Source organism: Meriones unguiculatus, chromosome 2 (genome assembly GCF_030254825.1).
Source record: "Meriones unguiculatus strain TT.TT164.6M chromosome 2, Bangor_MerUng_6.1, whole genome shotgun sequence".
Lineage (NCBI taxonomy): Eukaryota > Metazoa > Chordata > Mammalia > Rodentia > Muridae > Meriones > Meriones unguiculatus.
The window spans coordinates 126,284,644-126,300,370 of record NC_083350.1 but is presented as its reverse complement, the minus strand read 5'-3'; the positions used below and the strand labels follow the sequence as shown (position 1 = coordinate 126,300,370).

The 15,727-nt window shown below is 44.8% G+C and overlaps 1 pseudogene; it reads left to right on the top strand.

Moving 5' to 3' along the window:
- The first annotated feature begins 13,689 nt into the window (after positions 1-13,689).
- LOC110552384 (large ribosomal subunit protein eL24-like) lies at positions 13,690-15,060 on the top strand (annotated as a pseudogene).
- The last annotated feature ends 667 nt before the right edge of the window (positions 15,061-15,727 follow it).

Sequence of the window (15,727 nt, the reverse complement as noted above, 5' to 3'; positions counted from 1 at the left end):
CTTTATAAAGAAAAAAGAAAAGAAGCCATTAATGGTGGGGCACGCCATTAATCCCAGCCCCGGGGAGGCAGAGGCAGGTGGATCTCTGTAAGTTTGAGGCCAGCCTGCCTGCTCTACAGAGCCAGGACAGCCAGGGCTACACAGAGAAACCCTGTCTCGAAAAACCAAAGAAGAAAAGAAAAAGAAAAAAAAAAAAAAAGAAAAAGAAAAGCAGATCCTTATCGAATGTTCTCCTGTGAGGGTTGATTTGACTAGAAATGAATTTTGCAAATGGCAGATAATTATGAAAATAAGGAGGGAGGAACATGATAGATAGCTTGTTATCATTTTAATGTAAATGGATTTTTTTTTTTTTTTTTTTTGCTTGCACCATCTGAGGCTGGCATATCTGATATGGATTTCTAATTGCCTGTTTAGTTTGGGAGAGGGTAATTTAGAAGTCCACACCCAGACACGCCTGTGCCTTTGGATCACACTTGAGTTTCTTTGGCTGTCTTGGGCGTCGGGATGGACGACCTCACCAAAACGAGTCTTTCGGTGACTGTTGTTCTGCGCCTGCGCGGTGGAGTGAGTGGCACAAGTGACTAATTCAAAGGCAAACACTGAGGAATGTGTCTGATTTGCATAGCCTCATAAATGAACCTCCTCAACTGGTTTGGGAGGGGAAAAAAAAATCCTTTTTAAAAAGCTATCTTGTACTCTTTAGCGCAGGTCAAGTCCCAGCAGGCTCAGGGGCAGCTCTTTGCTGTCCAAGCCTCAGGACCAGATACACTGACTTTCATTATTTAATCGCCTTGGTTGGAAGGAGATGTTCATATTTTAGCCTAGGGAGAAAAAAAAAATCCTGACAATGAATAAATAGAATAGTATTTGTGTGTTCTTAAAAGTCACCGCGGGGCAGGGATGAACTGTCGGTTTACCTAAAACGGGATGCCTGTGCTTGCTAGATGAACTCGCATTGTCTTCCAGGGCACACGCAGCTTTCATTGCACACTGCTTTGAAAGACAGGCTGTGGTCCTTAAATAACTCTGGTTCAACTGTTTTCATGGAATAGTTTAGCCTCAAGCAGCTATACCAGCAGATTCTGAGGGGAGCACACTTCGCTTGCAACTCTCCAGGAAGTGACAGGAACAGCAAAAATCACTCCCAAGAAAACAGTATTCGGGAGGCTGGGGCAGGAGGATCCTGGGCTCAAGCCCAATGGGGGGAGGACGGGGCTACGTAGTGAGACCCTGTCTCCAAACAGACAAAGACAAACAAACTGAATAAACCAAAAACCAAAACCAAACCAAACCAATCAACCAAATAAACCAAAAACAACAACAACAACAACAACAACAAAATCCACACCACCGCTAACAACAGCATCAGACAAATCAGCAACAAAGACCCCCAGCACTGCTGCTCAGAATCAAATGAGATGGAAGAAAATCCAGAGATATAAACACGGGTTGGGTGACCCTAGCTAGGCCTGGTGATGGTGGCGGTGGCGGTGGCGGCCGGCTACTCTTGCAAATATCTGCCTTCAGAAGTGAATTCTTGCAAGCAATTTTTCTCTGGGCAGAAGAGAGGAATTTTATGTCTGGCTCAGAATAGAGATGGGGGAGGCGAGTTGAGGAAACAGAAGGGGAGAGCAGGCTATCCTGTCTGCTGGCAACCCCATCCCCAGCCCTGCTCATCCCGCTACCCTAATACAGCACTCACAGCGGTCATGCCAACGGGAAATGCTGAGGTAGACGGGAAAAACACAGCATGGTCTTTCCAAGCACTGGGGCTTTAGGGGAGGGGCAACCCTCCCACCTCTGCTTTTCTGTAAAACCAATCTCAGGTTTCGAGTTTGAACTCAAGGCTACCAGAGAGGCCGGAAGGCTTCCTTCTCTGGTAGGATGCTACCATAACTCAGCACGAGTGGCTGTGTGTGAGCTGAGTCTGGTGAGGTCTGGGCTCTGTCAGTTAGGGCTCTAACAGTTTGTAAATGACTTTAACAGACAGGAGTGCAGCAGAAGTGGTGGCCCCGGGGGTCGTAAGTCTTTCAGTGACAGCGTCAGCGTGGGCTGGGCTGGCCCAGCGACTCTGTGCCTCCGAGAGCCCTGCACTGCGCAGATGATCAGCTGCCCGAGGAGCACCGCCTTGCGCTACCAGAGCACACCACATCGAACCCTGTACGTATTGGTTGTTTTTAATGTGGCTGGCGACAGGCTTCCTGTGGGCTGACATGTTGGTGCTTTGTAATATCTTAGATTTTGGGCGCTGTATGCCTCTGCATGCCAGGTGTGGAATAAAAAGAAGAGGAGGAAGAGAAAGAAAAATCGATAAATTAGAACTCGGAACCCAGTGACAATCAAATTTCACTTCTAAAATGAACTCAGAAAGCCGGGCGTTGGTAACGCACATCTTTAATCCCAGCGCTCATGAGGCAAAGGCAGGCAGATCCCCAAGTTTGAAGTGCTCCAGCCAGCCTGGTCTACAGAGCAAGTTCCAGGACAACCAGGGCTACGAAGAGAAACCCTATCTCGAAAAACCAAAAATAAAGTAAGATAAAGCTGGGCGCAATGGCTCACGCCTGTAATCCCAGCACTCAGGGGGGCAGAGGCAGGTGGATTTCTGTGATTTGAGGCCAGCCTGATCTACAAAGTGAGTCCAGGACAGCCAAAGCTACACAGAGAAACCCTGTCTTGAACAACAAATAAATAAATAAACAAATAAAATAAACTCAGAAGTAGCTTCTGGGTTCAATCCCCAGCACACCAGATTAAAGAAAAAGAAAAAGAAAAGAAAAGAGAAAAGAAAAGAAAAGAAAAAAAGAAAGGGAAAAAGGTAGCAGTTATCTAGGATGTAAAGAATACTTTATGTGTGACCTAGATGAACGCCTCAGAAGTCCTTGTTTTATTGCTTAGGCTGAGAGAGACCCTGTGAACTGCTTACTGAAATGCTTGCTTACTCTGCTCATCTACCCGAAACGTGTGGGGAAAGCTGCAAACCACGGAGCCTGAAGTGCCACGCTAGTCCCACTGACTGGACTCTCTGGAGCTCTGTTTACGCTTCCTCCCCTGGCCGTGAAGGTGGCTCACCTGACGGAGTGCTTGCCTAACACGCATGAAGCCTCGGCTAGGTCCCCAGGCCCCACATACAACCTGGAGTAGTGAGTAGCACGCACCTGTGATCCCAGCGCCTGGAGGTAGAGGCAGGACGGTCTGGAGGAGCTCAGTGCTAGACAGCGTGACAGCCCATCTTTAAGAAAAAGAGCACAAAAACAAAGAAACCTCAATTCTAATGTGTAGCAGAGTTGATTTGAGGAAAACCCCAGGAACCAGGGGCCCCTGCAGAAAGCACGAAATGCCCTCTAGTGGCCAAGAAGAAACCACTGGACAATGCTCCATTGTCTACCCGTTTTGGCCCTGGGACCCATGCTGGGCTGTTAAGAGGAACAGGAGTTCGGTGTCTACGGTAAAGCATATTCTACTTCACCACGTCCACAAAATGCCCTAAAAATTAAGCTACAAGACCCGTGGCTGCAGGGACCTTGTCCTTGTCTTGCCCCCGAGGGCACCCACCACGCTGCTAAGGTTCAGTCCACACCCTACCTTGACATCTGGTAAAATCAAGAGGGCCCTGAGTGGCCGCCTGCCCCTCCCCGTTTCTTATCAGACTGGATGGGTCGGCACAGTTCTCCTTCATTCTTGCATAATGGGCTCCCTGCTGAACCGTGGGATTACTCCACCAAGGCAGGCGCATCGCCTCTGGGAGCCCAGGGGTTCCCTGGCCCTCGTGATACTGCAAACCCTCGGCAGAACTCGGTCGCTCACTCCGTGGCGCAGCCCTGTGTGCGGTACAGGACGTTCTGCCCTCGGGCTGTGAGTACTGGAGAATAATGCGCCATCAGTCCCCGCCGCACAGTGCAGCCTTGTGTGTGGCCAGCCAGCCTGGCCATCCTAGGGTCAGAACCGCTCTCTCACCGTGGCACAGAGAAGAGCCATAGGAGACGGCCGCCAAAGATGCTCAGTGGGTGTTTGTTACGTACACGGATGAATGAGACCGATGTCTCTCAACAAGTACAGCCGTCTTCATTCAAGTACACTATTATTGTTGTTGTTATCATTCTCCAAGTTCATCCAAGTAAACTGCCACAGGTACTGATTAATAAGTGAGTGAATAGAAACCTCTTCAGGGATGTGCGAGTGTGAGAATGCACACACAGAACTCGGGTGTTGGTAGATGAAGCCTTTATCACTTTCCACTTTATTCTGTCTGTCTGCCTGCCTGTGTGTGTGCGTGTGTGTGCAGGTGTGCAATACCTGTGGGCACCCCCCCCCCCATCCTTTGAGGCAGGATCCCTAGGCTGAACGTAGATCTTGATTTTCTGTTTCTGTTTTCTCCTAGCTAGTCGGGCAGACAGCAAAGCACGCCGTCTCCCTGCCTCTGCTCACTCCACGCTGAGCTCACAGGCAGCCGTGGGAGCGCACCCTGCGTGCGACATGAACGCTGGGATCCAAGCTCTGCTTGCGTTTGTCCTGATGAACTGTCTTTCCAGGCCCCCTCTGCTTTATTTTTTGAGGAAGGGTTTCTCCCTGAAGCCAGGGCTCACCAATTTGGCTAAACCGTCCAGTTAGCATGCTTCTGGAACCTGCCTCCCCAGTGTTGGGATTCCAGGCAGGCACTAGGGATTCCTAGTGCGCATGTCCAGCCCCGTCCATGCACACTAGGGATCTGAGTTAACTGTTTATCTTACCTATGAACCATCTCCTCTCATCTTATTTCTAAGAGGATTACTGCCCAGAAGGAGACTATGAAGTCCTTAAGGAAAAGGATTGTTTTGAGTCATTTTATTTTTTAGGCCTTCAGAGTTGAACACAGAACTCACACATAGCACATGTTAATTTAATAAGTGAATGAATATACGGAGACAAAGCAGACTTCCCTGGGGTTCACGCAAGTTCATGGTGCCATAAGCACTCGCTCCAGAAATCAACCAGCAGAGAGTCGTCAAAGTCCTCCATCAAATAGTGCCTTGGTAGGTGCTTTGACAGTGAAGGTTGGACACAAGGTTAGGGTTACAAGGTCAACAAAGTTATAGTCCTTGCTCTTTGGTTTGTGTGGTTTTGTAATTTGAGGTGGGGGTCACAGATTCTCTGCACTCGTCCTGTTTCAGCTTCCAAATGCCAGGCTTGTAGGCATGTACCACCATGGCTGGTGCAGTACTAGCCCTTAAGGAAGGTGATGTAACCCTCTGTGGTGACCTGGGAAGGGAGTCTGGATGAGGGGTTGTCTACATTGTGTTGGCCTGAGGGTATGTCTGAGGGCGACCATCTTAATTAAGTCAGTTCATGTGGGAAGACCCAGCCTACCGTGGGAGGCACCATTCCCCAGAGGGAGCGTGGAGAAATTGAACTGAGCGCATGCAAGCAATCAAGCAGCCATGGCCACCGACATGTACCTTTGTTGTCACTCTCTGACTACATACAGTATGCTATCACATTTTCTCCTGTAAGAGCGAGAGCCAGTAGGGCTTTTCATAATAATCAAGGAATTCTGTATTTGTGTTGTCCAACATGGCAGACATTAGTCCCGTGCAGTTAATTAAGCACTTGAAATGCATCCGATGAACCTGACGAACTGCATTCTTAACTCTGAGGGGGCAGCCGCCTATCTGACAGTTACAGAGTCCCAGGGTCACTTCTGAGGCCCTGAGAGGACCTGCTGGCGGCCAAGAAGAAAGGAAGGAAAGAAAGGTTTCATTTGCATCACAGTTCCAAGCACTTCCTTGTGAAAAAGCCAGGGCAGGAACTCACATAGCTACAGTAGTCAAGAACAGAGAAATGCAGGCATGCATGCTGCTTGGCTGCCTGCTTGCTTGCGCTCAGCTCAATTTCTCCACTTTCCCTTTGCCTGGGAAATGGTGCCACCCACAGTAAATGTAATATATACATGTTATATATTACATAATATATATATATATATATATACACACACACATATACAGTGAAATACACAGCACTGGTGAGTTCATTATAATTAATAGAGCCTATTTTATCACATTAAGTATGTCACAATTTATCTATTGTACCTGTGATGCAAACCTTCCCTGTTTCCAGTTTTTACAGTTACCAACAGAGCTGCAATGAACATTCTTGAATTTTCTTATGCAACCATGCTGATCATATTTCTAGCAGGATTTTGGAGCCTATGGTTACGCATGCATTTGACAATTCTAAATCCTAAAAAAATGTGATTTCCAAGGGGATGGGCCAGGTTGTACACTGTATGAGTATCCTCATTCCCCTCCCCCCAATCCTTGTCGACACTCAGAATTGTCTGGCTTTTGTTCTTTGCCAATCCTCTAAGAGGAAATATGTTACAGTGCAATGTTTCCTAGAATGTCAAAAGATGTCAGAATAAGGCAAAATACCTAATAGTTGTGGTATTGAGGGAAGAAGCGACTAATTCAGTTAATAGGCTTTTGTGCTGTGGCGAGAAATTTGCCATTAGCACCACACAGGTCACTGGCCTTCAGGACAAGCAAAGCTGTATAAAAAAGGTGTCAGATAGTTTTGCATTTTAACCTTCTTGCCAGCATTGGGCACAAAAACAGGATCTGACCATCAGAACGTATCCAGTGTATTTGCAATATGTTGTAAATTTCCTAAAACACAGGGCCATGTCCACACCTGTTCCATTTTGGATCCCTTCTCTCCACTGCTTTGTCTTAACCTAATTTCTGATGGAAGGGATTACTGGTAAGTAGAGAGCTATTCCAACCAGATAATCTATTGATGGGAAACCTTAGCAAGCCAAAGGATTGTATGTAGGCTGTTGTGAAATACTTGGGCCTGGCTAATCCATGTAGATTTGGTAAGAGCTTGAAGCACAGAAAATAATCTCATAATTTAGGAACATATTACTATTTGATCTTGACAAGATTTTCCAGTATGATCTTAGTTAATACTCAAGGGACTAAAAGGAGCCAATCTAGAAGGGCTTTGAAGCCTGAGGCAGTGGGAAACACCCATGGCTCCATCCCCCCTCCCCCCAAGTAGTTCTTTGATGAAAATAAAGTATTTCTTAGCAGTCTTTCATTATGGCTGGCACACTCGTGGGAAATTTGAGCTAATGCCGACTTGACCTGTGTGAAATCCTCCCAGAATACTAACTTGAAATTTTAAGGTGACAAAATGTCAAGGAATGTTGCCCCTGCTTCTTTACAGGAACCAGAGAATTGTCACAGAGGAGGAGGATCAGGCTCTGCAGCCAAGGGGGATCAGAAGAAACACTTGAAACTAGGGCTCAGATGAAGCTGTTGTGTTCCAATTACTGCTGGAAATTCAACCTTTGGCTTTCTTTTTCAGGAGGGAAGATTTATACCATCTTTGGTGTTCTTTGAGGATGGTGGCATTTATAAAGAAAAGATTACCTTCTTTAAATAAAGCAGTCATGCTCACTCAAAATGCTGCTTGTGAGTTTCTTCCATGACCTTCACAAGTGGGGGGTGTCATGGCTCATTCCACAGTGGAACAGGCTCTAGTCATGAAACGCTAATGGACATTCTCCCCAGGAGATGAAGGGAAAATTGTATTTATAGTTTCTTTGGAAAAGCGTGCAATTTGGGTGCATTAAAGGCTCAAATTAAAGGCTGAAAATTGTATTAAAGTTAATGGCTTTGACAGTAAACTATGTAGGCTCAAACCTTATTTTCTGTCATTGAATAATTCCCCCATCCTCCCTGTATCTTCATTTTGTCATGGGTATGATGAGGCAAGATCATTCTGAGAGTCATTAACTCAACAAATGTCTTCTACTTGATGATGTTTATCCTTGATGCCAAGGAGAGAGGGGTGAGTAAAATATTGCAAATATTTGACGACACTGTAATTTGAGAATATTGTAAAATATTCTCATGGCTCTCATTGCAATCGCCTTTAAATCTCGCTGCTTTGGAAGGGGTAGCCTGGGAAGGCCTGGGGCAGGTGACATCTGAGCTTGTTTGTGAATGGTTAAAGGGAGTCCACTCTGAGAAAGCAGGTGAGGTGTGATCTAAGAAAAGGGGGAAAAAAAGAAAGAAAAGAAAGGCCTGAAGCTAGATCCAAGTTGTCATGCCTGACAGATGGAAGAAAAACCACAATGGCTGGAGTGATGGAGGACAAAGTCAGGGAAGCAATCCAAACTAGAGGGAGAAGTTTGCATTTATTCCACGTACAGCAGGAAGCCATTAGCCTGTTGATGTTTCACCACGCGTATTTGGAGTGTATAGCATGATGTTTTTATGCATACCTATACATTGTAAAACATTATTATAATAGTTGCAATCCCAGCACTCAGGGAGCCAGAGGCAGGTGGACCTCTGAGACTTTGAGGACAGCCTGGTATACGGAGAGAGTACAGGATAGCCAAGGCTACACCGAGAAACCCTGTCTCAAAAAACCAAACCCCCAAAACAAAACAAGTTATTCAATAGTCAAACAAATTCATGTGCCGTCACCTTCCATAGATAGTGCTCTGGGTGTGGGTGTCTGTTAAAAGCACCTAAAATATTTTAAGGGCTAGAGAGATGGCTCATTCAGGAAAGTGTTTGCCAACCAAACATAAAAACCTGAGTCTTAAAAGCCAGGCATGGTGGTGCATGCCAAGAATACCAATACCGGGAAGGCAAAGGGAGGCAGATCCCTGGGGCTTGCCAATCAGCTTAGTCTAGCCAGATTGGTGAGTTACAGGTCCAGCGAGAGACCCTCTCACAAAACAAGGTGGGGTGTGAGTAACAGAGGCATCTGATGTTGATTTCTGGCCTAACACACACACACACACACACACACACACACACACACACACACAATGTGTACACACAAGAGCACATAGTTTACACATATGCGCACATGAACTCTCTTAGCATATTTTTAGATATAATATTATCAATATAGTAGTTGAGAGATGCTGTACACACACATCTAGACTTTTTCATACCAACAAGTGCAAAGATTACTTACACCTTTATTTACTTTTCCCTTCCCCTGGTAACCATGGTTCCACTTTGTTTCTGTTTATTGAATTTTTTTTTCCTCATAAAAGACTCTCCATTAAGTGAGACCATCAGAAAGATGCAAATCAAAGCCACCATGAAGTGCTATCTCACACCTAGGGGAACGGCAGTCATTAAAAGGGGATAACAAGTGTTGACAAGCTTGTGGAGAAAAGATGGCCCATGTACGCTGCGGGTGGGAATGTAAATTGGTGCTTCTATTATGAAAAACCAAATAGCAACTCCTCCGTCTAACTGGCACCGACAAAGAAGTGCATAAAGAAATTACCACATATGAATATGTTATGTGAATACTAATCAGCATTTACAATGCAATCTATAACATGGTTGGATCTGAAAGACATTGGGCTCTACTAAAGAAGGCAGACACAGAACACCAAGTGTGTATGACGTCACTTATATATGAAATCTAAAGTGAAGAGCATTTATGTATTTAAAAAGATCAATTATGTATTTAAAAAAAGAACGCAGCTCAGCAGTCAAAGAATTAGGAAATCCATGTTAAGAAAGAACGCTGAAGCCATCCACCAGGGACTGTGAGGGTCTGGGCTGGGGAGCAATGAGGAAAGAGAGAAGTGGGTAGATTTCAAATACGTTTTAGAGGTAGACCCTTCAGGATGTGGTGACCAACTGGATATGAGGACTGGAGAGAGGGAGCAGTGGCTGCGTCTATGCTTCCGGCTCGACCAACTAGGCTGACGGCTGTGATGGCCATTAGGTTACTTATTGTTGGTTCCAAGCTCCCTTTTCTGGACTCTGCATTGTGATGAGAGGAACAGGAAACTAGAAACTACTTATTGCTTTGCCAGCTGCGCCTTTGTTCAGCTCCGCCATATATACAGAATATACAGTATAGCTTTGAACATAAAAAAAAAAATTACAGCATGAAAACCAGAGAGGGACAAGTTTCCCTTCGCCTCTTTCTTAGGGTTAGTGCATTGATCTGCCTTCATTTTCCTACTGGCAACCTCTTCATGCTTTCTTCTGGTACTTTTCTTAAATGGTCACAAAAGGCTGGTTCAGTGGTATTGCATTTGCCTAGCATGCATGAGGTCCTGGTTAAACCTTCTGTAGAGAAGAAAGACAAAGACAAGAAGGAAGTAAGAAAGGAAGAAGGGGGGGAACTTCCATGAATATGTCACTCGTAAAAACCTCTGATGTCCCTGGGTTATGAACCTGAAGAGGGCAGCTGAGACATTTAGGAGAAGGTGGCTACAGCCACCAGAGAGAACAAGGAAGCAAAGTGATGAGAGGCAAGTGGGCTGAGGACTCCTCCTGAAAGTCAAACTTAGGGAATTCTCAGTGATCTTTTTTTCAAGGTTTAAAATTATCCTGGAGCCAAGTCTTAAAAGAGCCTGATCCAAATGTTGGGTAAAGTTCTTCCGATCTAAAAACGAAACAAAAGGAAACATCTGCCTTCTGGGCATTAAAGAAGCAAATGCATGAGTCTGTGTAAAAATAAGAGAGACAGCCTAATCTATAGCTCTTTTCTTTCTTTTTTTTTTTTTAAAGATTTATTTATTTATTTTATGTATATAAGTGACAGACAAGGGCACCAGATCACTTTATAGATGGTTGTGAGCCACCATGTGGTTGCTGGGAATTGAACTCAGGACCTCTGGAAGAGCAAACAGTGCTCTTAACCACTGAGCCATCTCTCCAGCCCCCTATAGTTCTTTTCAACATGTCTAAGACTGATGCTCAGTGCTATACCAAGCAGCCACTGACAGCGTCAGCACCAGCTCCAGCAGTAGATTCCTAGGGTGAAGTTTGGGACCGTTCCTGTGGGCTCCCCAGAACTGATTTGTTGTCATAAAGTTATTAAACACAGTCATTATTAAAATTTGAATTACCTAAACGTACAATTAAATAAGTTTAACTAAAAGCAAAAGTTACAAATCCTCCAAACAAATTAGGCATGGTGGCACACACCTTTAGTCCCAGCACTCAGGGAGGCAGAGGCAGGTGGATCACTATGAGTTCAAGGCCAGCCTGGTTTACAAAGCGAGTCCAGGACAGCCAAGGCTACACAGGAACACTGTCTCAACAAACACACAACAACAAAACCCCCAATCCTCCGAACCCATTGCAGACTCTTTTACTGTATTTTATTACCATTTCAGACTTTGAGGTTGTGTTTCTTGAATCTGTGTACAAAAATATCAGATAAGGAAGCACTAACTACATCATATTTCTTTCAAACTCCAAGTATTGCACAGTGATAACTTAATTAAATACATTTTAATAAAACGTGACAAAGAAAGTGAAACAGAAAATATTAATGCTGCCGATTAGGTTTTAAATTGCTATAGTCATTACATGGTGACTATCAGAAAATAACGGCACAGTATTTTTCTACTGTAGTATTTGAAACTGTATCTCATATAACCTAGAACCTCCACTCAGATGTAGCCTGTGGTAGCTCAGTAACCAATTGGTTTTCCAAAGTGAGGGGAACAGGGACTATTTCTAACAGGAACTCAATGACTGGCTCTTTGGTCTCCCCACCCCCGAAGGGAGGAGCAGTCCTGTTAGGCCACAGAGGAGGGCTTTGCAGCCAGTCCTGGAGATACCTGATAAAACAGGATCAGATGAATGGAAAGGAGGTCCCCCCTATCAGTGGACTTGGAAAGGGGCACGGTGGAGATGAGGGAGGGAGGGAGGGACTGGGAGGGAATGAGGGATCGGGACACGGCTGGGATACAGAGTTAATAAAATGTAACTGATAAAAAAAATAAAAAAAAAGAAACTGTATCTCATTGCACGAAGACTCACTTGTGTCACTGATGAACTAGTGAAGTTTCAACACGCCTTCATTGCTTCGCTTCCATCCTACTCATTAGTACAGATGCAAATATTAGCTAACATTCACATTTGAATCTGCTCACTCATCACCAACGTGAGGGACTCCTTTGCTGAACTGGTGAGAATTGAAGCTTTTATTCACAGTCTTACTTCACTGAATTAGAGCTGATTTGCAATTTATAGGTTGGTTATAAATACAAGTTTGGCAAAAATCAGTGACAGCTTTCCTTGAGAATCAGTCGGCCATAATGAAATTTACAATAAAGAGTAAGTAATAAACAATGATTAGCTATAAATTGTGGCTACACATCTCCTTTATAATAAATAAAGATTTATAATAAATGTATGCATATATCTCTTCTCCCACAGACCCCGGTTATTAAACATTTCCACAACCCACACATTCACAAAGAGCAATTTCAAAAGACAAGAATACTTACACTTATTCTGTATACCTTCTGAGACTCTATGTTGTTTCATTAAAGATCATCTCATGTTTGGGGCTCTCAAATCATCAATTTTACAGTCCCCCAAATGCTTTGGATCTGAAGTCTGTAAACACCTTGTTGGGGAGGTCATCAGCTGCAGGTTCCAAAGTGACTTTTTGAAGAGATGTTCTCAGGGGTGGTGAGCAAGGGCCCTTTTTTATACCAAGAGGGAAAAGAAATTCAAGAAATATGAAGCAGAAAATTAAAAAAAAAAAACAAAACAAAACAAAAAACAAAAACTCGCATCAAGGCAGAATTGGAAATCTGAACTCGGGGCTTTAAAATGAAGATGATTTGGCAACTCTGTCATGGTACCGATAACACACGCCTGCGCTGCCACTTTTGTACCAAAAGCCTTCTCTGTAATTTAGACCCTGTCGCTCCTAACAATGCTTACTTACATATCCATTATTTACACCCACGGAGGTGGACATTATTGTGGATAACTCTCAAATACTGTTCATCTGCCCAAGTAGGTCAAGACAGTTGCTGGCACCCACACTAAGCCTGCCATCGGTAAAAGACTCCAGCACTTACAGAAAACGACAGTTGCTGGGAGTCCGCTGGACCACACTGCTAAAAATAACGAAATGTGTTAAGATATCCACGGAGCACCGCAGGGATGACTGAACCAGCCTCCTGCCGTCCCCCTGCATTAAAGCGGAGATCTGTCAATAAATTCATGAGTAGGGACTGGAAGGGAGCTCGTCACTTTTGAAGATTTGGTAAGTCCTTGGGGAAAACTCAGCTTCCTGCGGCTAAAATGTGGCTTTTTGGCAGTGTTAGCCAGCAGACTCTTTTAGAACTCCTGTCACTATCACAACCCTTAAGAGAGTTAGATAAATGGCCGCAGGTGTCTCGTCTCTCAGGGTGCCAGGGTAATGGGGCCAGCGGCAACTGAGAAACAAAAGCTGAGAAGGCATACTATGTTTTCTCTAAATCTGCACAGAGACTCTGATTTAAAAAAAGAAGAATGAGTTTTCACCTTTCTGGGGGATGAAGTCTTTTGAAAAACATGGCCTCTCTTGAAAAATCTCCTGTCCAGTCATGAAGGCACACACTGCAGAATATCAGCAATCTCTGATCATATCCATCTTAGGTTCTGAACTCACAGCTGGTCAAAGTGCAGAGAATAAGTGCCTGTGGTGAACTTAGCTGTAGATGGGCATCTGTCTCCATTCTAGCACCACCACCAAGCCTCAGGGACTAGCACAGAAGGGTGGGCAGAGAGACCGTAAAAGCCTGAGGCCTGGATAGAAAGAACTATATCATATCTTCTGGATATGACCAAACTACAGCAGCGAAGAACTCGCCGTAACTGTGACTGCCTAAGTCTTGCACAAAAGCAAGCCAGTCAACGGTCTATCATGGAGGAGGAGGAGCGTGCCAGCCCCCACATGTAGCTGGGGAGCTACCAGCAGTTGGTGGCTTCTGGAGGGAGGGAGAGTCAGTTTTCTTTGTGGGTACAGCCCCTGGGGATAGCCCATGCTCCATTGGATGGCCCCACACCCATAAGTATATAAGCAGCACAAAGTGGACTCTGTGTGTTATTAAAAAAAAAAAGTTAATCTTTCCTTTAGCAGGACAGCAGCTATCACCGTGAAGGTTGAGCTGTGCAGTTTCAGCGTGCACAAGATCTACCCCGGGCACAGGCGGTGCTATGCCTTGACTACAAGGAGGGCTTTCCAGTTTCTTAACACAAAATGTGAGTCCTCATTCTTTTCCAAAAGGAACCCTCGGCAGATGAACGCGACTGTCCTCTACAGAAGGAAACACAAGAAGGGACAGTTGGAGGAAATTCAAGGGAAAAGAACCTGCCGTGCTGTCAAATTCCAGCAGGCCATCTGGTGCGCCTCTTGCTGATAGAATGGCCAAGAGGAATCAGAAACCAGAAGTTAGGAAAGCTCAGCGAGAGCAGGCTATCAGGGCTGCCAGGGAAGCGAAAAAGGCTAGGCAGGCATCAAAGAAGACAACAACGGCTGCTGCCAAGGCCCCCACAAAGGCAGTGCCTAAACAAAAGATTGTGAAGCCTGTGAAGGTCTCTGCTCCTAGAGTTGGTGAAAAACACTCACTTGGTAGATCAGAGTTTAAAATAAAGATCTTTTTTTAAACAAGAAAGAAAGAGAGAGAGAGAGAGAGAGAGAGAGAGAAAGAAAGAAAGAAAGAAAGAAAGAAAGAAAGAAAGAGAGAGAGAAAGAGAGAAAGAAAAGAGAGAAAGAAAGAAATTGCGATGGCTGAGGAACTGGGGTAGGAGTATAGATTTTGGAGGAATTAGAAGGCGAGTGAGGGTGAATGTGATTCAAATGCATTGTATATATGTACAAAACTCTCAAAGAGTAATAAAAAAAATACCATCTTTAAAATAATATAATTTAAATGAAAAAGAAACAAAGGAAGCCTACTTCAGGCTAATAATAGTCTTCCTAGAAAAAGACACTGCAAAGATGGTGAGCAAAATAGACCTGTTTGTTAGCCCCTAATCAAAGAAAATACAAAGTCTGGGCATCTGCGCTCCTGAGTCAGCTGTCAACTACAGCTGTGCTCGTGGGTTATGTCTTATCTGGAACGTAAGTTTTTAAAGTGCTGGAAAACTGGGCACCCAGGGTTGCTTCAGAGGGCCAGAGCAAGGAAAGACATAGTACATTAATACTGTTCTTTTATGGGTTTCTTCGCAGGCCAAAGTGCCCAAGACTTCTAAGAAAAAACAGACTGAGAGGAAGATTAGCATAAAGACGTAAGGGGACAAAGGAGTGGCTCAGAGGGCAAAGGTGCCGCCTAGCCTGACAGCCTGAGTTCAGTCCACTCCTAAACACTGTCCTCTCATCCCCACACTTCTCACACTACGGCACAAGAGTGCTGCCATTAACACACACGCACGCGCACACACACACACACGTGCACACACACACTAAAACAAGATTTAAAAGGTAATAAAGGCGTAGGGGCGAGCTGGCTATTGTTGCCACATTCCTGTAAACTCCACGTGCGGCGGGCTGAGGCAGGTGTACGGTAAATTATCTACCTGGGCTGCAAAGCAAGATCCTGTGTCAGTGCGGAGGCAGGTGGGTGTCTGTGAGTCCAAGGCCAGCTTGGTCTACAGGGCAAGTTCCAGGACAACGAGGGTTGCACAGAGAAACCCTGTCTTGAATAACTAAAACAGAAATCAAAACAAAACCCACCCTTATCCCCAACAAAAGACCTAGGGGCTAGAAGAGACCACAGGATCCTGCCACATACATGAAGCCGTGGCCTTTCAGCCCCCAGAAACTATCCTTGCCTCTATTTATTAATACAGATAATTGATATTTTCTAATAAAATGCTAGACAAAAGGACAAACCCCAGTGTCTTCTTTGTGCTGGGCAAACTCTCTATCACTGAAATATATTCCCCAGCCCAAGAAATTT